Source organism: Primulina tabacum, chromosome 5 (assembly GCF_025594145.1).
Source record: "Primulina tabacum isolate GXHZ01 chromosome 5, ASM2559414v2, whole genome shotgun sequence".
Taxonomy (NCBI): Eukaryota; Viridiplantae; Streptophyta; class Magnoliopsida; order Lamiales; family Gesneriaceae; genus Primulina; species Primulina tabacum.
In genome coordinates, this window is record NC_134554.1 from 29,011,509 (window position 1) to 29,022,718 (window position 11,210).

Consider the following 11,210-nt stretch of genomic DNA (forward strand, 5'->3'; position numbering starts at 1 on the left):
TCAATGATTTGTAGCGTGTGTGCGGAATTCCTCTTGCTTCTGTCCTTCACTCTTCCTCCCTTATGTTCTTCTTCCGCGGTGATACTACTTCACAGTAGCTTATGTTCTCCACTCTTCCGCGGTCTTCTCCGCTTCTTTCTTCCTGTGTCGGCTGCTTCTCTGTACGCTTTTCTTCCTTTTATTCTTTTAAATGGGCCTCTCCTTGTATTCTTTTTAAACTCATCTCCACTTAAACCTTGTAGATAATAAGATTATAGATTTTATTTTCAAAGATTAGACTCCATCTTTATCAAAAACTTCAATAATATCAAGATAATAAAATAAAAATATTTTATTTCCTTTGAAGTCTTGTTAATTTATTTTATTTTCAAATTTAATCATTTTCATCTTTTATTTAAATCTACAATTATCAATTCAAATAACCACATAATTAGGGATAAAAATATTAGATAATGGCAAATATTATTAAATCAAATCCCTAAAATCTTTACAAGATTTGGCCTTATCACTCATCCACTGTGCCTAGGCCTCATCATCAACATCAGCATTTACATATACGTCTTAAAAATTTACATATAGTTCGATAGCCACAACTAATTCCCATCATTCAAAACATCATCATTTACATTACTTATAAAAATCAAGCACAAATGCAATTTCCTTTAAATTCAAGCATGCAACGTATATTTTCATTAAATCTTAAAAATCGTGAATCATGATATATAAACATTTCAAATATCATAAATTTGTGCTCAGGTCGCTGCCAGAACCAAAATCTCATCCCGGGTGCAAAATGACCATTTTGCCCCTGGAAACCCAAAAATTATCGTTTAACCCCTGGACCTCTAAAATTGATCCGAAGCTTACCAAACTCCTTAAAATGTCCCAAAACATATTTATAAGCATTCCTTCACGTAAACTTGAGCCAAAATCAGAACTTAACCGATTCGTTTTAAAACTTGGACCGAGGTCCCCATTTTAACCCGAATCGACTCGAAACTCGAACGAATTTTTCCCAATTTGTTCACCATATCTTACATACACTTAAAGCTCCTAAAACATGTACTCAAGCTCCTAAAACCACAGCTGAAACTTCCAAGAAATTTGCAACCCTCGGCCGTCCCCTTCCCTTGTTCTCATCTCAACACATGTCACCCCAAACCATATTTTCTTTCGGTCCTCTCTCACTCCACCACTTGTTCAGCCAATAACACTCACCATTAGGACCTAACTACTCTTCTTAACTAAGCCTAACCCAAGCAACCAGCTGCTGCACCACACGTGAATACAACGCCCGAAACTATCACCTTCTTCCCAACTCACACCAAGCCTCCGAAGACCGAGCTTCTCCCTCAACCAAACTCCCATGACTCCCTCCTAACAACTCACTAGGCTCTACACCGTCTGAAACATGGCTGGGTTGGGTTTGAGCCCATGCACAGCTCGATCTTACCCCTTTGCGCGCGATCCACCGAAACCATCCAAACCCCCTTGCTGCAAACTCACGGTTTTTAGTCCCCACCCCCTACAGATCGTTCCCAACCCAAGGACAGCAACCTCACAAGTAAAGGGACCCTTTCAGCAAGCCATGAGACAGCCCCCTTGCACTCAACGTGAAAATATGAATAACATAACATATAATGCATAGAAATGGTGCAAAAACCGAAATATTAGCCATGTGCTTAACTAGATCAAACAATTTCATGAAGGTTTGCACACACAACAGTAATATTGACGTGTATGAAGCAAAACAAAGTAACAAGCGTGCCTGGGGATGATTTGGTGAACAAACCAAGAAGAGGGAGACCCGAGAGGATTTATCCTTTGCCAAGACTGGTGTAGTCAAAAGTTTCCTTTGCAAGAATGGAGGATGACCGAATTATTCAGCTGAGATTTGATGAAACCGAGAGGCTTTTGAATGGAAAAAGGGGTGATCGACTGATGGGGGGTTAAGGGTAGGTAAAGATATGCTTAGGATTAAATGATATTGTTAATTAGAAGGTTAATGGACAATAATCATGTTAATTAAATTTTTAAAAGATGTTTAAGCACAATGAGCTTAAAAGTAGGCCCGCTAAATCCAAACGCACTCTCGAAAAATATTTCGTGTTGGAAAGATTTTGAAAATATAAGCCGAAACCTCAGAACATTTCCCGATTCGATTAAATTTGCGTACCTTTAAAAAATAAAATCATGCGGATAAAAATACTCAATCAAATCTCATTTTGAAAAATACCCTTAAAAGCACCTTATATTAATTTATAAAAATAAATTGTGTGATAAAAATAATTTTCCTGAAACTTCTCTGGTCTCCGTTCCTCGTTCGAGTGTGAAATGCATCTAGAAATCCTAATGTATGAACTTTTAAAATTTCATGAATTAAATCTTATCATGCATGAATGATGCAAAAAATGCATAAAAATAATTAAACACATATTTAATAGAATAAACATTCATTTAACGCTTTAAAATGATTTAATAAAATACTAAAGAAATTTAATAACTTGCATGCATGTGGTTCCTTTAAAGCCTAAAATGCATGTTTCTTTCATTAATTTATGTTTAATTATTTTTATGCATTTTATGCGTAATTCATGCATGGTAGGATTTAATTCATTAAATTTTAGAAATTCATGCATTAGAGTTTTCTAAGTGTATTTTACGTTCGAACGAGGAACGGAGACGGGAGAATTTTCAGGGAAATTATTTTAATTACATGATTAATTTTATTAATTAATATAAGGTGTTTTTAAAGGTATTTTTCAAAAATGAGATTTTATTGGGTATTTTTACTCGTATGATTTTATTTTTAACGGTACGCAAATTTTATCTGATCGGGGGACGTTTTGAGGTTTCAGCTTATATTTTCAAAACCTTTCCAACACAAAATATTTTTCGGGAGTGCGTTTGGATTTAATCGGCTTAATGTTAAGCTTGTTGGGCTTAAAACTCTTTTCAAACCCTTAATTATCATATTAGGGTCCATTAATTATTTGATTAACTACCTAATTATAATCAAACAAACCCTTAAACTACCGTAACCCCCCCACAGCCGATATACTTCCCTTTTCCCTTCAGATTACCCTCGGCTTCACCCCCAGTAGCCGAAAGGAGTGGATTTCTTCACCATTCTTGCAAAGAAAAGTTTCCCCGGTGTCCCCTTCGTCTCGTTTCGTTCAGCAAATATCTAAGGCACGCATTTTACCATCCTTTTACGCATCATACACGCTATATACTTGCTGTCATATGTATATTTGTCTGTGAAACTTCCGATCCAAACGTGAGTGCACATGGTTTACGATTTCTCAAATGTTTCTTGCATTCTTTTGGTTTGCCACTCACGTTTTTCCTTCAGTTTGTGCAAGGGCTCTGCTGTAGGTTACTAGGTTGTGTTTGAAGGCTGTTATCACCGTAGGGAGTGGAGTGGTAGGCTGGAAACGAGGTCATCACAGTATTTTGTAAGGGTGGTCTCGGTTATTGTTTATTAGTTCGATAATGGGTTTGATCGACGTAGGGATGATTCGGCTGTACATGGGCTCGAACCCAGCCACGTTTCAGATCTTGTAGAGTCTAGTAAGATGTTTGGAAGAATTCATGGGTGTTTGGTTGAGGGAGAGGCTAGATCCTTGGAAGCACAGCGTGAATGGAGATGGAGACGGTAGCTTTCGGTCGACTTCTGCACGTGGCTGGTGCAGCAGCCTTAAGTATCGGTTGGCTTAGTTTAGAAGGGTCATTAGGGTCCTAAATGGTGAGATTTAAATGCTGGACAGGTGGTGGAAGAAGGAAGGACCGACATGTCTAGGAGTTGGGACCATGTGTTGCATTATGATTGTATTGAGGGAGTTGGCCGAGAGTTTAATGAGAGGTAGGGTGCTGGCCGAAATATTATAGTATTTAGGAGCTGTATAATGTTTTTAAGATATGGTAAAAAGTTCGGAAAATTTCGATTAAGTTTTGAGTCGATTCAGGTTAAAATCGGGACTTCGGTCTAAGTTTTAAAACGAATCGATTAAGTTTGATATTGAGATCGAATTTACGATCTAGAAATATTTTTAAAAAAAATTTTGGGACATTTTATGGAGATTGTAAGCTTCGGGTCAATTTTAGAGGTCCAGTGGTAAAACGGTAATTTTTGGGTTTGCAGGGGCAAGATGGTCATTTTACACCCGGGGTGAGGTTTTGGTCCTGGCAGCGCCCTGAGCACAAATATATGATATTTTAAATGATCATGCATCATTTTCACGATCTTTACGCAATTATGATAAATACGTTGCATGTTTGGTTTAAAGGAAAAGTTACGCATATGCATGTTTTTATTAAGTGATGAAAATTATGATATTTTTGAGGGATGTGAATTGGTTGTGACTGACGATGTATATGTATACGATGACATGAGATATGATGAGCTGAGGCCCGGGCTCAGTGGGCGGGTAATGTTGTCGCTGATGTCCCCCGCAGTCGGGTACCACGGTTTTATAGATGGATCTATCGATAGAGCTGATACGATAGAGCTGATACGAAAGTCACAACTAATTAACTAAATTCAATCAAGAAAAATAAAATGTATACGTTTATGATGACATGATTTGACACGAGAATGAAAATGTATGTGGGGACCCGGGCTCTAACTCAATTATCTTTGGGATTAAGTGGATCTTTTCTAGGAAATGTGGGTCAAAATTTTGCTTTTAACAATATAAACAAGTGTATCTAAATCATACACAATACACCATACATATTGCTGTCATATTATTTAATTCAAAATATCATTCACTTGTTCGATTACAAGTATCCTACTAGTGTTTAGAATTTCAGTACATGTCTAGTAATAAACTACTAGTTCTTCTTCTCCGCCCGAATCTCCACGCTATCTTGATCTCTCATCTTTGTCTCGACCTTGATCATGTCCCATCTGTTGTCATGCACACATACAGACACAACAACAGCCGGAAACTCCAGTGAGAACAAATCCCAGTATAAAACATGTACACATGCATATACACAATATCAATCATGAACATACTATCATGAATATAATCAATAGCAATACGTCCCATAGTCTATGAAACATAATTAATATAAGGCAAGCAATTTAAATCAAACTCATATCTTTGACTCGACTCGTATCTAAGTTTAGGGATCCCGGTGTGAATAAGACGTAACAAGTCTCCCACCTACTCTCCCAATCGGGGTGGCGGTACGTCTTATTCCTAGACTTCGGCCCTGTCTGTATCGAATATCTACAATCGGAGTCGATCTTCTCCTATGTCTAGATACCACCGAACGTCTAGAAACTTGGCATATCTGCCAATGACTCTCCTATCTCAATGCTTGCATATAAATCAATATAAAGCACAGCACAACAAGGTATAGAAATCTAGTATGTGATTTGTGGGAAACTCAAACCGGATCTGATTCGAGTTATATCTCCCCAATCAAACATTGAATTATACCTTTCGTAGTTCAGTCTTTGTCGATGTCGAAATCTCGATGTTGAAGTTTGTCAAGACCAATCTGAAATGACATATTCAAGATGCATTCTATCAATTTCTAACTCAAATCAATACATGTGGGTATCAATATTCATTCCTGGTACATTTCGACGGCATAACGGCATAATCTCGCGATACCGATCAACTCAAACATCAATAATCAATAACAATAACTCATAATTCTCATCATAACATCATCTACCATGCTGAAATCTGCATAATCTCATACACATATATGCTGGAAAATCGTAATAATCGCATACGGTAATATTTCTTCGATCCGGTTTCGATTCCACTTATCTCAACATATTATGAACACATCATATAGCTCAAAATCTGATTTCCCCCAACATGCTATTTCAATTCAAGTAAGAACATAACAAAACTTACATCCTTTAGAAGTCTAGGATGCAAGGAGCAAGAATCTAAGCTCGGATTCAAAATCGGATGGTTAGATGTTGCACAATCAAGTTTCTAATATGGGATGAAGCTTGTTGATATTTTTTCCCTGGAGGTTCGTTCTTCAGCTGAAAATTGTGAAGGAGTGAAGAGGTGGAAGCATTTAAATGCATGGCAAGGACACTTGGCTTATTTTTCATTCTGCAGGTCTCACCGCAGGTGCGCTCACTTTGCACCGCGGGTGCACTGAGCATACTGTATCACATCCAACAATTCAGAAGACACGGCCGCAGGTGCGCTGCATTTTATACCGTGGGTGCACGGACCTTACTGCCCCAACACCGCGGGTGCGGTTGTTTTTATGGCGCATGTGCAGTGTCTCTTTGCCACCAAAACTCGAATTGCAACGTCGCTTCTCCATGTATGTTCTTCCATTCCCTTATTCATAATATAGGATAACTCAAAAGTATCAAACTATAATCTCGGGCATTACATTTATCCCCCTCTTAGATACGAGTTCGTCCTCGAACTCACAAGCAATAAATCAAAGCATGTAAAAGAAGTAATATAATCAAAAGCTGAATAAATACTCACTTCATGGAAATAACTCTGGATATCTCTGTCTCATCTCTGATTCTGTCTCCCAAGTCGCTTCTTCAGTGCCATGACGACTCCACTGGACTTTCACTAGCGGAATAGTTTTCGTTCTGAGCTGTTTTTCTTTCCAATCAAGAATCTGAATTGGATGTTCAATATAACTCAAAGTGTCGTCAAGCTCTGCTTCATCAAGCTGAATTACATGAGGAACATCAGGCATATATCTACGCAGCATTGATACATGAAAGACATCATGTATCCCAGATAGAGAAGGAGGAAGAGCAAGTCGATATGCACGATCACCAATCTTCTCAAGAATCTCGTACGGACCGATGTATCTAGGAGACAATTTCCCACGTTTGCCAAATCTGACAATACCTCTTAATGGAGAAATTTTCAAAAATACTCTATCTCCCTGTTCAAATACTAACGGTCGACGACGTACATTTGCGTACTTGGCTTGCCTATCCTGCGCTGTCTTCATTCTTTTCTGGATCACTTTAACTTTCTCAGTCATTTCTTGGATCATATCAGGTCCAAGTTCTGGTACTTCAGATATATCATCCCAATACAGAGGAGATCTGCACTTCTTGCCATATAATGCTTCAAACGGTGTCATCTCAATGCTCGTCTGATAGCTATTGTTGTACGAAAATTCACAAAGAGGTAGTGAATCTTGCCAACTAGTGCCAAAATCTAGCACTACAACTCTCAGCATATCCTCCAATGTCTGGATAGTCCGCTCTGACTGTCCGTCAGTCTGAGGATGATATGCAGTACTCAGGCACAATGTCGTACCTAAAGCCTGCTGCAAACTGTGCCAGAAATGTGAAGTAAATCGGGGATCACGATCTGATACGATAGATTTCGGCACACCATGCAATCTGACCACTTCTCTGACATATATCTCTGTCATCTGATCATGTCGGTACGTCATTCGTACGGAATAAAGCATGCTGATTTGGTCAATCTGTCAATCACGACCCAAATCACATCTCAGCCCCGGGATGATCGTGGTAACTTCGTAACAAAATCCATGGAAATGTTATCCCATTTCCATTCAGGAATAGATAGACTCTGAAGTAAACCTCTGGGTTTCTTCCGCTCAGCTTTCACCTGTTGGCAATTCAGGCACTTAGATACAAACTCTGCAATGTCTGATTTCATCTTTTTCCACCAAAACTGTATCTTTAGATCGTTGTACATCTTTCTGCCACCATGATGAATACTGAACCGACTACAGTGCGCTTCTGATAAAATCTGTTGTCTCAAATCTGAAACATCTGGCACTACAAGACGGTTATTCACATACAAAACATGATCATGTACCTGATACTCTGACTGATGTCCGGTTCTGACCATCTCAATCGACTTCTGAACATTCTGATCATTTTTCTGTGCTTCTTTAATGCGAACAATCAAATCTGGTTCCATTTGAATCGTAGCAATTCTCAATGGTCTACTATCTGTATCAAATGCTAATCCAGAAAAACAGCACTCTTCAATCAAATTCGAAATACCTATCGTCGACAAAGATAGAGCACATACCTTTCGACTCAAGGCATCCGCTGCTGCATTAGACTTCCCTGGATAGTACTTGATTTCACAATCAAAATCTTTCAACAAATCGAGCCATCTACGCTGTCTCATATTCAATTGTTACTGCGAAAACAGGTATTTCAAGCTCTTGTGATCAGAATAGATTTCAAACTTCTCGCCATAGAGATAGTGTCGCCATATCTTCAGTGCAAACACAATGGCTGCCAATTCAAGATCATGAATTGGGTAACGAGTCTCGTGGGGCTTCAACTGTCTCGAGGCATATGCAATGACATGTCCTCGCTGCATAAGAATACATCCTAGCCCTCTGTGAGATGCATCACAATATACAACGAAATCACCAGTACCTGAATGAATAGTTAATACAGGAGCACTGGTCAGTCGTCTCTTTAACTCCAAGAAGCTAGATTCACAGGCTTCAGACCACACAAATGGCGCATTCTTCTGTGTCAACTAGGTAATCGGCTTCGCGATACTGGAGAAATCTTTAATAAATCGTTGATAGTACCCTGCCAAACCCATGAAACTGCGTATCTCTGGTACAGAAGTCGGTCTAGGCCAACGGATCACAGCTTCAACTTTACTTGGATCAACAGAAATACCGTCTCCAGATATGATATGCCCCAAAAAGACAACCTGTCTCAGCCAAAACTCACATTTTGACAGTTTAGCATATAGTTTCTCATTTCTCAACGTTTGCAACACAGTTCTTAAGTGTTCGGCATGCTCAATCATACTCTTGGAATATACCAAAATATCATCAATAAAAACAATAACAAACTCATCCAGATACTTCTGAAAGACACGATTCATCAGTCCCATAAACACCGCTGGAGCATTCGTTAAACCGAAAGGCATGACGATAAACTCATAATGTCCATACCTGGTTTGGAACGCTGTCTTCGGTATATCAACATCTCGGACTCTCAGCTGGTGATATCCAGATCTCAGATCGATCTTGGAATAGACAGAGGATCCCTGCAACTGATCAAATAAATCATCGATACGAGGCCATGGATATTTGTTCTTTACCGTTGCTTTATTCAATTGTCGATAATCAATGCAAAGTCTCATCGAACAATCTTTCTTCCGAACAAACAGTACCGGAGCACCCCAAGGATAAACACTCGGACTAATGTAACCCTTGGCCAATAAATCTTCGAGCTGTTCCTTCAATTCTTTCAATTCAATAGGTGCCATTCTATAGGGAGCTCGAGATATAGGAACGGTACCTGGTAGGAGATCAATACTGAAATCTACCTCTCGGACTGGAGGTAACCCTGGGATCTCATCTGGGAATACATCCGCAAACTCGCATACCACTGGCAGATCTGCCAATGCTGGGCTCGATTTCAGTGGATCTACTGAATATACAAGGAACCCCTCTGCTCCTTTCTGCAACAATCGGCTCATAGACAACACAGATATCAAGGGAATCCGAGCTCTGGAACCCTTACCATAGAATTTCCACTCATCAGCCATCTCTGGTCTGAATCTGACAATCTTCTGAAAACAATCTACAGTGGCTCTGTACTTGGTTAACATATCGATACCGACAATACAATCAAAATCAGACAACCCAAGCACAATGCAATCTAAGTCAATCTCGTTACCCTCAAATTTTAGCATGCAATGTCTAACCAATGTCACTGATATCAAACCACTCCCCAAAGGAGAAGAAATCGATACTACGGCAGATAATGACTCGACAGGTAAAGCATGCATTAATGCAAAATGCTCAGAAATGAAGGTATGAGATGCACATGTATCTATCAATACATAAGCAGGATAACTGCAAAGAAAACAGTTACCTGCTATCACATCGTCTGGTGCATCTTGGGCCTGCTTTTCTGTCAGTGCAAAGACTCGAGCCTGCTGTTTGGGAGGTTGGCTCACTGTCTGGCTACCTCTGGTTCGGGGCTGGGTCTGTGTAGGTGTCGGTTGAAAGGAATGAAAAGATAAAGCTTGCCTCTCAGGCTGAGTTACTGAACCAGATTCTTCTACACTCTGAGCTTGTTGTACCCCTTTCTGTGGACAGACCCTGGCGAAGTGTCCCTGTTGTCTACAGATATTGCAGTGACCCATCACACCCTGACACAGCTCGGTGGCATGTCTGCCTCCACAAGAACTGCAATACACACCTGTATATTCTGTACTCTGGCCAGGACCTCTCTGTCTGGATCCACTGGAGCTTGACGAACTGCTCCCTGATCTCTTGAACTGTTTGCCTTTCACTTTCAATTGGTCTTTCCTCCCGCTGCTACTACTCCCGCTCTCAAATCTGGGAGGGGGTTGAACTGAGGGTTATGGCGGTCTCGAAGTCGGAGCGACATAGGAAGTGCTTCGTTGCCTAAGCAATCCAGCTTCTGCACCCTTGGCACGGTTCAAGGCATCTGCAAAGTTATTGGGTCTACCGGTATTCACCAAGGTAAAGATATCAGGATTCAAGCCATTGATAAACTGATCTGCAATGGCCTCGTCATTTTCTGCCACGTGACGAACAAATCGAAGCAATGTCGAAAACTTTGCCACATATTCTTCGATGTTTAACTGTCCCTGTTTCAAATTGGAAAACTCATCACCTTTATCCTTTTGGTAGGACACGGGAAAGAAGCGTTGATAGAACTCTGCTTTAAAAACTTTCCAAGTGATCTCTGTGCCACGATGCTCCAATGCTCTCTTCGTGGTAAGCCACCAGTTCTTTGCAACTTCTTGCAGTTGATGCCCAATAAGTTTAACTCGTCGCTCGTCAGTGTAGTCAAGAGACTCAAATAGCATCTCAATATCATCGAGCCAACTTTCACACTCAACTGAATTTTCTGTGCCCTTCAGTGTCGGTGGTCGAAACAACTGAAACCTCTTTAGCAAAGTCTCCATCGGTGTAGCGGTCACATCCATCGAATCATTGGATGTACTGCCCTGTTCTGGTGCCCGACCTGCTACTGGTTGCGGTACTCGTCGAGGAGGCATATCTGATTATCAAACAGATTAGTACACAATCTATACAATCTGTCTCTGTCCTTCTCTGATCATATACCTCTGATCCAGAATCGTTTCTGATTCAGTCTTTGCAAATACGTGCTGTAATCAACTCAGATAACAATACAACATGTAATAGGGAAAGCAATAAATCATGCTAGCACAATAAAAGCAAGGAAGACG